The sequence below is a fragment of the Otolemur garnettii genome, unplaced genomic scaffold (genome assembly GCF_000181295.1).
Source record: "Otolemur garnettii isolate 467f Iridium unplaced genomic scaffold, OtoGar3 scaffold00007, whole genome shotgun sequence".
In the NCBI taxonomy this organism is placed as follows: domain Eukaryota; kingdom Metazoa; phylum Chordata; class Mammalia; order Primates; family Galagidae; genus Otolemur; species Otolemur garnettii.
Genome location: NW_003852402.1, coordinates 9,548,566 through 9,560,257, shown reverse-complemented (window position 1 = coordinate 9,560,257; position 11,692 = coordinate 9,548,566). Strand labels below are relative to the sequence as shown.

At 52.2% G+C, this 11,692-nt stretch overlaps 1 protein-coding gene across 2 annotated transcripts in view; it reads right to left on the bottom strand.

The window, feature by feature from the left end:
* The window catches only part of KCNJ4 (potassium voltage-gated channel subfamily J member 4), a 24,824-nt gene that overhangs the window by 3,293 nt on the left and 9,839 nt on the right, over positions 1 to 11,692 (bottom strand). Inside the window, exon 1 of one of the 2 annotated variants that reach the window (XM_003783203.1) lies at positions 11,009 to 11,020. The exons of the other annotated variant lie outside the window; for it this stretch is intronic. The gene's annotated coding sequence lies outside the window, so the exon portion shown is untranslated. Of the gene's footprint in view, positions 1 to 11,008; positions 11,021 to 11,692 lie in introns of those variants that run through there. 2 annotated transcript variants of the gene reach the window in all.

Sequence of the window (11,692 nt, the reverse complement as noted above, 5' to 3'; positions counted from 1 at the left end):
GAGGCAGGAGAATCGCTTGAGCCCAGGAGTTGGAGGTTGCTGTGAGCTGTGATGCCACTGAACTCTACCCAGGGTGACAGCTTGAGGCTCTGTCTCAAAAATAAACAAACAAAAAAACAAACAAAAAAACTGGGAGCAGTGAGACCCATTATCCTGAAGACCCAATAGGTATGTGGGAATAGCCTCTTGGGTACTCCTGGCTTGTCAGAGCTGAGAGTCCCAGAGCCTCTCTGCTACCTCCCCCAGAGTCCCAGTAGCAAGGCTCCAGGTGTAGCCCTTAGGAGACTGGGGACTGGGTTTGCCCTCTAGTCCATAGAGAGTTTTCTAGGTCTTTCTTTGCTAAATATTTCACCACCAACCCCCCCCCCCCCCGCTCTGTCCCACTGCCTTAAATGTCCCCATTAGCACTTCTGACCGTTGGAGCAGGAGGAATATAGACCCTAAGTTGAGGTCAAGGACGTCCAGAGGTGAGAAGGACTTGCTAAGGGTTCCGAGCAGGCCTGGTGGGCCAGCTCTGGACAAGGCCTCCTCAATCCACCCCTGAGCTCCTCATCCACTTTTTCCCTGGAGGAGGATGGAGTGAGTCTGGGGACATGGGAAAGAGGGCACTGGACCCACTCCAATAGGCTCTGGACCATCATCTGTAGTGTCCAGGAGAGAGGCAGAAAGGATAAGGCATGGCAGCTTGGGCCTCTGATGCATAAGGTCCTTAAGCTACAGAGAGGTGGGGACCCTGCCCAAGGCTAAACACAAACCCAGCGTTCTGGGGACCCTGATTCTCTGCCCAGTGGGGCTGTGGGTTCAGCTGGTGCTGCTTCTGCTGAGGGCTCTTCATGTGGCTTGCACCTTCTGAGAGAAGCCCAGGGATGAGACAGCTGGTCCCTCCCCTGGCCAGAAATGCCCACTGCTCCCATTCGTGTGTGAGGGTGGGGAGGTTCAGCCAAGTCCTGTGGCCAAGGCAGCCCCACCCCAGTTTCAACCCTCATCCCCAACCCCTGTCCTTCCATTGCCCCAGCTGCCCTCCCACTGGCCCCCACAGTACATTCCAAGGGGGCACCCTTGTACCTCCCTTGGAAGTCACAGCAGGTTTCCCGGGCCTGTCATCTGTGAGGCCCTATGGGTTTTGGGATGTCCTGATGCCCAGCAGTGCTGGCTCGCAATGCTCCCAGGACCCATCCTCTGCCATGGAGCCACCTGTGCTGTCCTGTCACTTGAAACAACCTCAGGCTGCAGTGGCCTGCTCACAAAAGCGCACACTTCCACCACTCCTTTGGCAGGGCTGAGAGGCTCACCTGCCAGTACATGGGCTGATGTGAGCAATGCCTCTCCCAAAAGTGACAGGGATGGAGCTTGGCATTTTGTTTTGATGGGACCACTGCCGGGAGATGGCCAGGTTTTCTTCTCCTTGCTTGTCATATGGGGCTTCCTGGGGAAGGTACACAGCCCAAGGAAGGCCCACACCAGGAGGGGGCACAGATGGCAGGAGAGGGACAAGGGGCCTTGACAAGTCGGTACCATCCTCTTCTGAACAGAGATATTTTATTTATTATTTATGTATTTATTTAAGACAGAGTCTCAATATGTCACCCTCTGTAGAGTACTATAGTGTCACACCTCACAGCAACCTCAAACTCTTGGGCTTAAGAGATTTTCTTGCCTCAGCCTCCCAAGTAGCTGGGACTACAGGCGCCCACCACAACGCCCGGCTATGAACAGAGATATTTTATTTAAAAAAGGGGGGGGGGCTCAGCACCTGTGGCTCAAGTGGCTAAGGTGCCAGCCACATACACCTAAGGTGGCGGGTTCGAATCCCCACCAAACAACAATGATGGCTGCAGGCAAAAAATGGCCAGGCATTGTGGCGGGCGCCTGTAGTCCCAGCTACTTGGGAGGCGGAGGCAGGAGACACGCTTGAGCCCAGGAGTTGGAGGTTGCAGTGAGCTGTGATGGCACAGTACTCTACCCAGGGGGACAGCTTGAGGCTCTGTCTCAAAAAAAAAAGGGGGTGGGGCCGGTTCAGGTGTTCAGGTGTCTACGTTATTCCTGCAATTAAACTGCATTTTTTCTGGACAAACTGGTCTGTTTGCTTGCACTGAATGTGTGTGAAAAGAATCAGATTGCAGGAAGGTGGGGCCCCTCTGTCACAGCTCTGCAGCAGGACCTCAAACAAGTCCTTCCTCTTCCTAACCTCAGTTCCTCCACCAGTCAGTGAGGCTACTCATGCTGCCCAGCTTTTCTGAGGCTCAGAGTTTGACATAAAATAGGATAACCAGAGGATCGGTGAGGTGGGGCCAGGGTTTCCCAACCCCCTGAGTTCAGGCCTCTAGCTCATGGCCAAATGAACAAAAGACAGACCCTGGAGCCGTGTCCTTTATTCTAGGATTGCATCCTGGAGCTCTTCCAGTGGCAAACATTCTTTTAGGAAGTGATGGAGATGGGAGATGCCCGGTGCTTTTTAAACATAATGTCCTTGGTGTGCTCCCACTAATGGCACAATGTGAGCATATATGGCACACCTCCTGCGTTCGGGACATAGCTGCATAAGGGACCTTACCTGACAAAGGCAAACAATGTAACTTAATCATTTGTACCCGCATATTAATCAGAAATTAAAAATAAAATAAAATAAAATTGAGTGCCCTTTCTTGGCAAATGAAGAATTGACCATGCTATGCCTGTTACCAGACTTGGTTCTTCTTTGAATTTTACTGTGCTGGGACCAGGAAAAATCGGCAAACACTTAGTCCAGATTGCGCCGGACAACTAGGAAACCAAGACCAAGAGTAGGGTGTGGCACAGTGTCCAAGGTGGCACAGAGAAGAAAAGTGAGGCCTCAGAGGAGAGCTACTGGTGCCCAGTAGGGCTGCCAAACACCGACATCTACTGTCCTGCCCCCTCCTGAGCACTTAGAGAGGGGCTGAGGACCCTGCCAACCAGGGGACCCAACAGCAGGAGGACCACCTATCCTGTTAGCTTTTTTTTTTTTTTTTGAGACGGAGCCTGAAGCTATCCCCCTGGGCAGAGTGCCATGGCATCACAGCTCACAGCAACCTCCAACTCCTGGGCTCAAGCGAGTCTCCTGCCTCAGCCTCCCAAGTAGCTGGGACCACAGGCGCCCGCCACAACACCCAGCCATTTTTTTTTTAGTTGCAGCCATTATTGTTGTTTGGCGGGCCCGGGCTGGGGATTCGAACCCGCCACCTTAGGTGTATGTGGCTGACGCCTTAGCTGCTTGAGCCACAGGCGCCGAGCCTATCCTGTTAGCTTTTAGGTTTTCCTGACCAGCTTATGACATTAAATGCCTCCTCCTGGCCTACACCTCCCTTTGCATAAGAGAAGTGGATAAACTGGCAGTAGTGGTGGCAGCAACCCAGGTCCCAGCAACCCAGGCAGGCTGCAACGGCAACTCTCCCTCCGCACACCTGGCCACTCGTGGGACACTTGGTCGCTGTGGCAGCACAACTTAGCTGGCCCTGGTGGCCCCAGGCAGCACTTGCCCTTCTAGAAACTCAGCTCCTTTGGAGGGGAGGGGAATGGGGGGCAAAGGGGGAGCAGGAGCCAGTGCCAGTCTGCGGGTCCTTATGCATCTCATTCCCTCCCGTCACAACCTCTGAGGTTGCTGTTATCGGGTAAGACAGCAAGGAAGGCGATATGACTTGCCCAAGGTCACACAGCTCAGCCTGGGGGCCCAGCGGAACCAGTCCCCCTCTCTTTGTAGCTCCTCTTAGGGAGCAGCTGCCAACCCATGCCAGAAAATGCCTCCTCTATCTCACAGAAGCATCATTGTGTCCTTTGTATATTTAACAAGTATTTATTAAGCACCTACCACAGCAACAAGCACAGTTATTATTTCTCTTCCCCAGCTGAAGAATTGCAGGCTGTAGAGTTGGGGGGTGTTGAGCGTGGGGGTCACACAGCGGAAGTGACAAAGCTGGGACTCCAACTGGGGTCTGACTGACTCTAGGTCTCTGCTCACCCTGGTCCTCAGCCTGCATCTTCGGGCCCCCTTCCCCTGCCATAGTGCCCTGCTTGACTGACTTGGTTGCCCACACTCTCCCCACCTCCAGGCCCCCTCCCTTAGCTCCCATGGCTCTCTGACACCTTCTGCAGCTTAGACCCCAGGCCCTGCTCCCCCGACCCCTTAGCACTCACTGTCTGTCTACATCACTCAGCTTCTATCCAACTTCATGAAAAGAACACCCATGTGTTTGGGGCGGCAAGGCCTGGCTCCCATTCTCTCTCACCTCTTAGCACGTCTTCCTTGGACCTCAGTTTTTTCATCTGCAAAATGGGGGTGATGATAACAGCACCTACCTCATCAGGTCATGGAGGAGGTGAACATGCCAACCACCACACCACGGCGGTACCTGCTGGTGTGAGGTGCGTTGCACAAGTAAACACAGAAAACATGTTGATGGCAAAGATGATGATGATGATGATGTAAGAACTCTGGACAGGCACAGGGAGCTGGGGAGCCCCTTCTACTGCTGGCTCCACCACTCACAGCTCTGGCCAGATGTTCCTTCTCTCTGTCTGTAAAATCAGGGGCCATAATTGCACCCTGGCAGGAGAGTCAGGAAGGTGTCATGTTTCAAGGCACAGTCTGGATTAAGGCAAGTGACCTATTCTGAGTCAGGTCAGCCTCTTCTGGGCCTGCGAGGGGAGGCAGATTCTCCAGCACCACACGGTCAGGGCCAAGGGGTCAACTCGGTGCACCCAGAAGGGTCTTGGAGGGTGGGAAGACTTCTCTGGGGAATGGACAGAATTAGCACTGTTGTCTCATTTCCAAGCCCTTGACAGGCTCAGGCTCTGCCCCCTACTCCAGCCCTGAGGCCTCTCAGACCTGGATTGTCCAGTTGCAGGATTGGACTGGGAGAGAGGGGCTGCTCTAACGTGGAGTTTTGCAGGGAGGAAAAGAACTCAAGGCCTCAGATCTACAGCTCTTTGAACTGAGCCCTTCAAAGACTAAATCTGACACAAGGAAAGACCTAACAACAGAGGAAATTGTGGCAAGGTGTCCCTACCTGCCCATGACTTTCTTTTACTTTATTTTTTTTGAGAGAAAGAGTCTCACTGTGTCACCCTTGGTAGAGTGCCATGGCATCATAGCTCACAGTAACCTCCAACTCTTGGGTTTAAGCAATTCTCTTGCCTCAGCCTCCCAAGTAGCTGGGACTACAGGAGCCTGCCACAATACCCAGCTATTTTTTTGTTGTAGTTGTCGTTGTTTAGCAGGCCCCAGCCGAGTACAAACCCACCAGCCTGGGTGTGTGTGGCCAGCACCCTAACCACTGAGCTACAGGCACTGAACCTTTTTTTTCTTTTTTTTTGTGAGTCTCACTACATTGCCCTGGGTAAAATGCCATGGTGTCACAGCTCACAGCAACCTCAAAGTCTTCGGCTTAAGTGATCCTCTCTCCCAAGTAGATGGGACTACAGGTGCCCACCACAATGCCCGGCTACTTTTTTTAGTTGTAGTTGTTATTGTTGTTCGGCAGGCCTGGGCTGGATTTGAACCTGCCAGCTCGTTTATGTGGCTGGCACCCTAGCTGCTTGAGCTACCAGCACCAAGCCTTCTTCTTCTTCTACTTTTTTTTTTTTTTGAGACAGTCTCACTCCATCTCCCTAGGTAGAGTGCCATGGCATCATCATAGCTCACAGTAAGCTTGGCCTCTTGGGCTTAAGTGATCCTCTTACCTCAGCCTCCCGAGTAGCTGGGACTACAGGCTCCCACCACAATACCTGGCTAGTTTTTCTATTTTTAGTAGAGACAGGGTCTCATCCTTGCTCAAGTGAGTCTCGAACTCCTGAGCTCAAGCATGCACCCACCTCAGCCTCACAGAGTGCTAGGATTATAGGCAGGAGCCAGTGTGCCCAGCCTGCTCATGACTTCTGCAGGCTCTACAGTCCCCTGTCCCCTGGAAGGTCTGACGTCCTCCCCTTCATGAATCTGCAGACCTTACATCTTCCCCCTCCAAGTGTAGCAGCTTCAACGAGGAATCTCTGTACCATCACTTTCTACCTGTGTGAGCTTAGACAAGCTAAATAACCCCTCTGGTCTCTGCACTCATCTGTAGGTGAAGCTAATAAGAGAGCTTACTTCATAAGATTGCAATGAGAATAAACAGGATTGTAATCACGTGCCCAGCGTGGAGTGAGTGATAAGAGTGTGTATCACTTCTAAAGCTGAACATCGCCGCCTCTTGATTCCTCCCCTAAATTTCAAGTGCAGCGTCCCAGACCTGCCCAGCACCTGCCCACACAGCCCTGCCCAGTTTGTCCCAACATCACACCAGGGAACAAGTAGGCAAAAGCGGCAGCTCAGAATCTGACAGAGCTGGCTCAGACTTGGGCCCTGGCCTGCCTAAGGTCATTGACAGGTCTGAGACTTAGTGTCTCCATTTGTGAAAGGAACATAGTAGGATCCACCTTGCAGGGTGGTCCAGAGGGTCAGATTCAGATAGAAGTGCACACCACTCAGTAAATGCTCAGGAAAGCTGTTCCCCTCCTTCTTCTGGACCCTGAAATCCCATGATTTCACACCTAGCCCCTCCCCCACGGGCCAACTTTGTGACACTGCAAAATCCACTGTGAGTCCCTGAGCACTTAGAGTGCCTTTAACTCTGCACAGACACTGTCTAAGTGCTTTACACTGATTGTCCTATCAGCTTCACAATGACCTCAGAGGAAGTCACTATTATCTCTATTTAATTTAATTAATTAATTTTTTTTTTTTTAGACCGAGTCTCATTATATTGCCCTGGTAGAGTGCTGTGGTGTCATAGCTCACAGCAACCTCAAACTTGGGCTTAAGTGATCTTCTTGCCTCAGCCTCCCAAGTAGCTGGGACTACAGGCGCCTACCATAACGCCCAGCTTTTTTTTTTTTTTTTGTAGAGACAGGGTCTCACTCTGGCCCAGGCTAGTCTCAAACCTCTGAGCTCAGGGCAATCCACCCACCTCAGCCTCCCAGAGTACTAGGATTACAGGCATAAGCCACCACGCCCAGTCTATTACCTCTATTTTAGAAGTGAGAAAACCAAGGCACAGAGAGATCCAGCAACATGCCCAAGATCACACAGCCCAAAAGTAGTGGAGCCAGAGCTTGGACCTGGGTAATCAGCACCAAAGCACATGGAGGCGGCAAGCTGCTTTCCTGTCTTGAAGAAACACTGTCACATCGCATGTTTGCTCCCACTTAACATTATGAAGTCCTACTATGTGCCGGGTTCTGTGAAGTCAGGCCTCCTAGGCAAGGAGAAACTGGATTGTGGGAGATAGGTCCCAGGTTTCTGAGTCTGGGTCCAGCCAGAGCCAGTTTGGGCTCCATTCAGGTTCTGAGTAGTGGGGGGAGACTGGCTCTCTCTGCCAGATCTGTACCCTGCCTGAGCCCCCAATCACTCAGCCAGCAGACATGCGACAGGGAATGGGCTTATAAGCAAGTTCCCCTGAAAGTCCAGAGAGGCCTCTAGTCAGGGCCAAGTCCAGGGGCTAGCGGCTGGAGGACCCACAGATGCGCCCTGTGCTGCACTGTGTCTGTCTCACCCCCCATGAGTACCTGCTCTCCTCTTCCCTTCAGGGCTCAGAAGGCAGGAGTAGGTCCCAAGAGCTTGTTTTCCAGAGTAACCTCAGCAACCTCTGGGCTGTCACCCCAGATTGTTGTGGTTGCTTCTCTACTCCTTCTCCAAAGTCACTAGTCAATTACTTTCACTAGCATACACCATGTGGGCCAGATGCAGGCCTCGGGTCACCGGCTTATGGGTCAGCTGGGGAGAGAAGTTCTATAGAGAGTGAGCATCCACACAGGCAGGCAGTAGAAAAGCACAGTGTGATGTCAGAGGGGAGACAGGGGACTCGAGGTGGTCTCCGAAGGCCTCTGTGAGAGAGCGACATTTAAGCTAAGACCTGAGTAGTAAGTGGAGTCGGTCAGGAGAACTGTGTCTCGTGAAAAGTGGTATATAGAACATTCCAGAAAAAGTTTGGTGTATTGAGAACCTGCAGCAAGGCCAGGTTGTGACCGTGAAGTGAGCAAGAGGGTAGGTAGCCCAGGATGAGTCCCAGAGGCAGGAGGTGGCCAGGGCCACAGGAAGTAGGTGGGGGCTACCAGACCTTCTCCGGTTTGGTCTTTTCAATTTTTGTGACATCTTTAAGACAAATAGGAACAAGGAATAATACAATAGCCCTTGTGTATCCACTACCAGGCTTAAAAAATAAAACATCCTTGGCTGGGTGCAGTGGCTCACGCCTGTAATCCTAGCACTCTGGGAGGCTGAGGTGGGTGGATTGTCTGAGCTCAGGAGTTCAAGGCTAGCTTGAACAAGAACGAGACCTTGCCTCTATTAAAAATAGAAAAACGCCTAAACGTTGTGGCAGGTGCCTTTAGTCCTAGCTACTCAGGAGGCTGAGGCAAGAGGATCTCTTGAGCCCAAGAGTTTGAAGTTGCTGTGAACTATAACACCAAGGCACTCTACCCAGAGCGACAGAGTAAGAATCTATCTCACCAAAAAAAAAAAAAAAAAAAAAAAAACCCTCCCCAGTAGGATCCCAGGGATGCCTGGCCCTCACCTTTGAGGCCTGCACCATCTGGAGTGCCAGGCTAATCACTGTGATGAGATGGATGAGGCTGGCCTCTGGCCATCAGAAAGGGCATGACCGAAGCCAGACACTGGCAAGGAGGCAGTGGTGGTGGCAGAGAGGCTCAAGGGAAGGAGATGAATTCTGACACATTCTGGACAGAGTCCATAGGTTGGCAGTGGGTTGTAGGTGGGGCGTGAAGAATGACAGGTAAAGGTGGGAGCCTGGAAGAGGACCAGGTTTAAGGAGCAGTGGTTTCCAGTGTGCAGTGACCTTGGAATGTCCAGATGGAGAGCTGTCCACTGGACGTCAGGTCCTGGGCCTCTAAGACAAATCTAGGCAGAGTTGGGAGCGTTAGATTGTGAGCGTGATGACACGTCACACTTTGAGAGTGGGTGAGACTGCCTGGGCCCAGGGTGTGGGATGAGAAGAGAGGGCATCAGACCAGGCCCTGGCAAGCCACAGGAGAGAAGAACAGGAGCCACAGCAGGGCAGTGAGGTCTCCAGAAGCGGGAGAGGGAGCTGCCCCAGAGTCACCCAGCTTGGCCTGCTCAGCCTTGAGCACCTGAGGATGAAGACCATATCCCTTCTCCTCTCCCGCCCCAGCCAAAACGGGCAACAACTCCCCATGAGCCTGGGGAAAGGGAAGTATGGGGATCTGGAGCAGAAGTGACCTAAGTGCAGCCGATGTCCACTTCCCACAGCTGCATCCCAGCCCAAAAGCAAGGGCTACTGGCTGTAGTGAGGTGTCTCCCAGAAACTCAGGGGCTGGGGATAATGCCCCCTACTCACACACACAAACAATCTCCTTGGAATGTTCCACTGGGCCCAGCAGAGGCATGGGAGCAGGGAGGAGTGAGGGTCAGGGCTGGGCTGCACATTAGTGCCTGACGCCCTCCCCTGCTCCAGGGCTATTAGGAGGAAGAGGCCACTGAGTATGCCACTCTCCCCCTCCCCCCTGGGACTCCAGCCTAAGACAGTCACACACATGGGGCGTGAGGCAGCCTCGCCTGCCTGCCGCAGCATCGCTGGGAAGCGGCCCAAATGCCCATCCACGGATGGCACAGCATGCAGATATAAAAATGCCGAGGGAGCTCTGGAAGAAGCGATGTAGGTCTTTGAGATGTATTTTTAAGCGAAAAAAGGCAACAGTGATGAGCAGTGAGTAGAGTAGCTACCATTTGTGTAAAAAGGGAGAGAGAAGAAATTTATAGATACACATATTTGCTTGTCTCTGCTTGTCTGTGGATGGAGACCCAGGAAACTGGTGACACTGGCTGCCTCCAGGGAGGGAGAGCAGGTGGCTGGGGATAGGGTGGGAGGAAGATTCTCACTGTATTCCTGTTTGTGTCTTTTTAATTTTAGAACCATATGAATGTACCTATGGGGAAAAATGCATGAAATGTTTTAAAATTAGTGTGTGCATATGTGTATTTTTCAGAGAAGGGTCGTAGCATTCATAAGGCCCTCAAAAGGGCCTGTGACCCCAGAAAGTCTGAGACTACTTCACCTAAAGGCTGTGTGTCTTTGGGAAAATACCTTAACCTCTCTTAATTCCATCCATGGAGGGGGGAGGAGTGACACTCATCATATAGGCAGGCTGCAAAGATGCAGAGTGGAGGGCACGGATCTGTAAACTGCCAAGTACAGACACCCTTCCTGAAGGGGAGGATTTGCCATTTGCTCTTCCTCACCTCCTATTCTCCCCTCTGCCGACTGCAGGGCTCCTCTGAGCTCCCACCCTCTTAGCTCAGAAGCTCTGAAGGAGGCCCCCGGCTGGTCCTCACCTCCCTCCTCGAGCACTGCCCGGCCCAGCCATCCCACCCGCCTGTGATCTCATCCAGTCCTGTGACTTAAAATACCAGCCGGCTGGGTCTCCCTCCCAAGCAGTGATAGCAGACTTGCTGCTCCAAGAGACTGCTGGACATCAAAGAGGCATTACAAACCCAGCACTGCTGATACCGAGTGATGCTCCACCTTGGCCTTCCTGCCTCCCCCATCTCAGTCTGTGACTCAGGGAGGAGGAGTCTCAAGTCTAACAATTGGGCACCACCCTCCAGGTCCCTAAACCCAACCTCAATGACAATGGTACAGTAACTGTCAACGCATTTACTGTTTACCATGAGCCAAGTGCTGGTCCCTCCTGGTCCTCACCACACCTGAGGATTACCATCCCACAGGGGGCTCAAGAGCTTGCCCAAAGCAGTTGAACTGCGGGCCCCTGGATGCTGGCCCCACATGCAGCCTGTCCAACTGAAGAACTTTGACACCCTCAGCCTCCCACCTCCCTGTTGTCATTGCTCAGCTTAAAGCCCTAAGTTCCCCCAGGGCACTCAGGCAGAGCTCCCAGGCCCTGGCAGTTCCCGCCCTCTCTACCTGCAGCCCCCAGCCCCACCACAGCCCCACAGGCCTTCCTTCCTGCCCCTTGAATGCACCAAGTTTATTCCTACCTCTGGGCCTTTGCACTGGGTGTTCTTGCAGAAATTCTCTTCTGCAAGACTCTGTTGCTTACTCCTTCCAACCATTCAGGTCTTGATTCAAAGATTGCCCATGAAGTTCCAAGAGGTCTCCAGACACTCTCTAGCCAATTTCTTGATTTTCCTAGCAGCAGTTACCAATCCAAACTGATCTCATTGGCAAGGTCCTCCAGAGCAGGGACCTTGCCTCCCTGCTTCTCCCTGAATCCAGCACCTGGCACATAGTAGACACTTAATAAACTGACAAAGATACACAGTCATTTCAGCCAGTTAGAATTCCCATGAAGGGCCTAAGCAGAGCAAAGTGACAGAATGTGACCAAAGAGAAGCTATCTTTTTCTTTTTTTGAGACAGGGTCTGTTGCCTGGGCTGAAGTACAGCGGTGTCATCATAGCTCACAGCAACCTCAAACTCCTGGCCTCAAGGGATCTTCCTGCCTCACCCTCCCAAGTATCTGGGACTATAACATGGGCTCAGCTAAATATTTTTAGTATTTGTAGAGATAGTGTCACTATGTTGCTCAGGTCTCAAACCCCCAGGCTCAATTGGTCCTCCCACTTCAGTTTCCCAAAGTGCTAAGATTATAGGCGTAAGCTGTTGCATCCAGCTAATTTTTCTATTTTTTTTTTTTTTTTTTTTTTT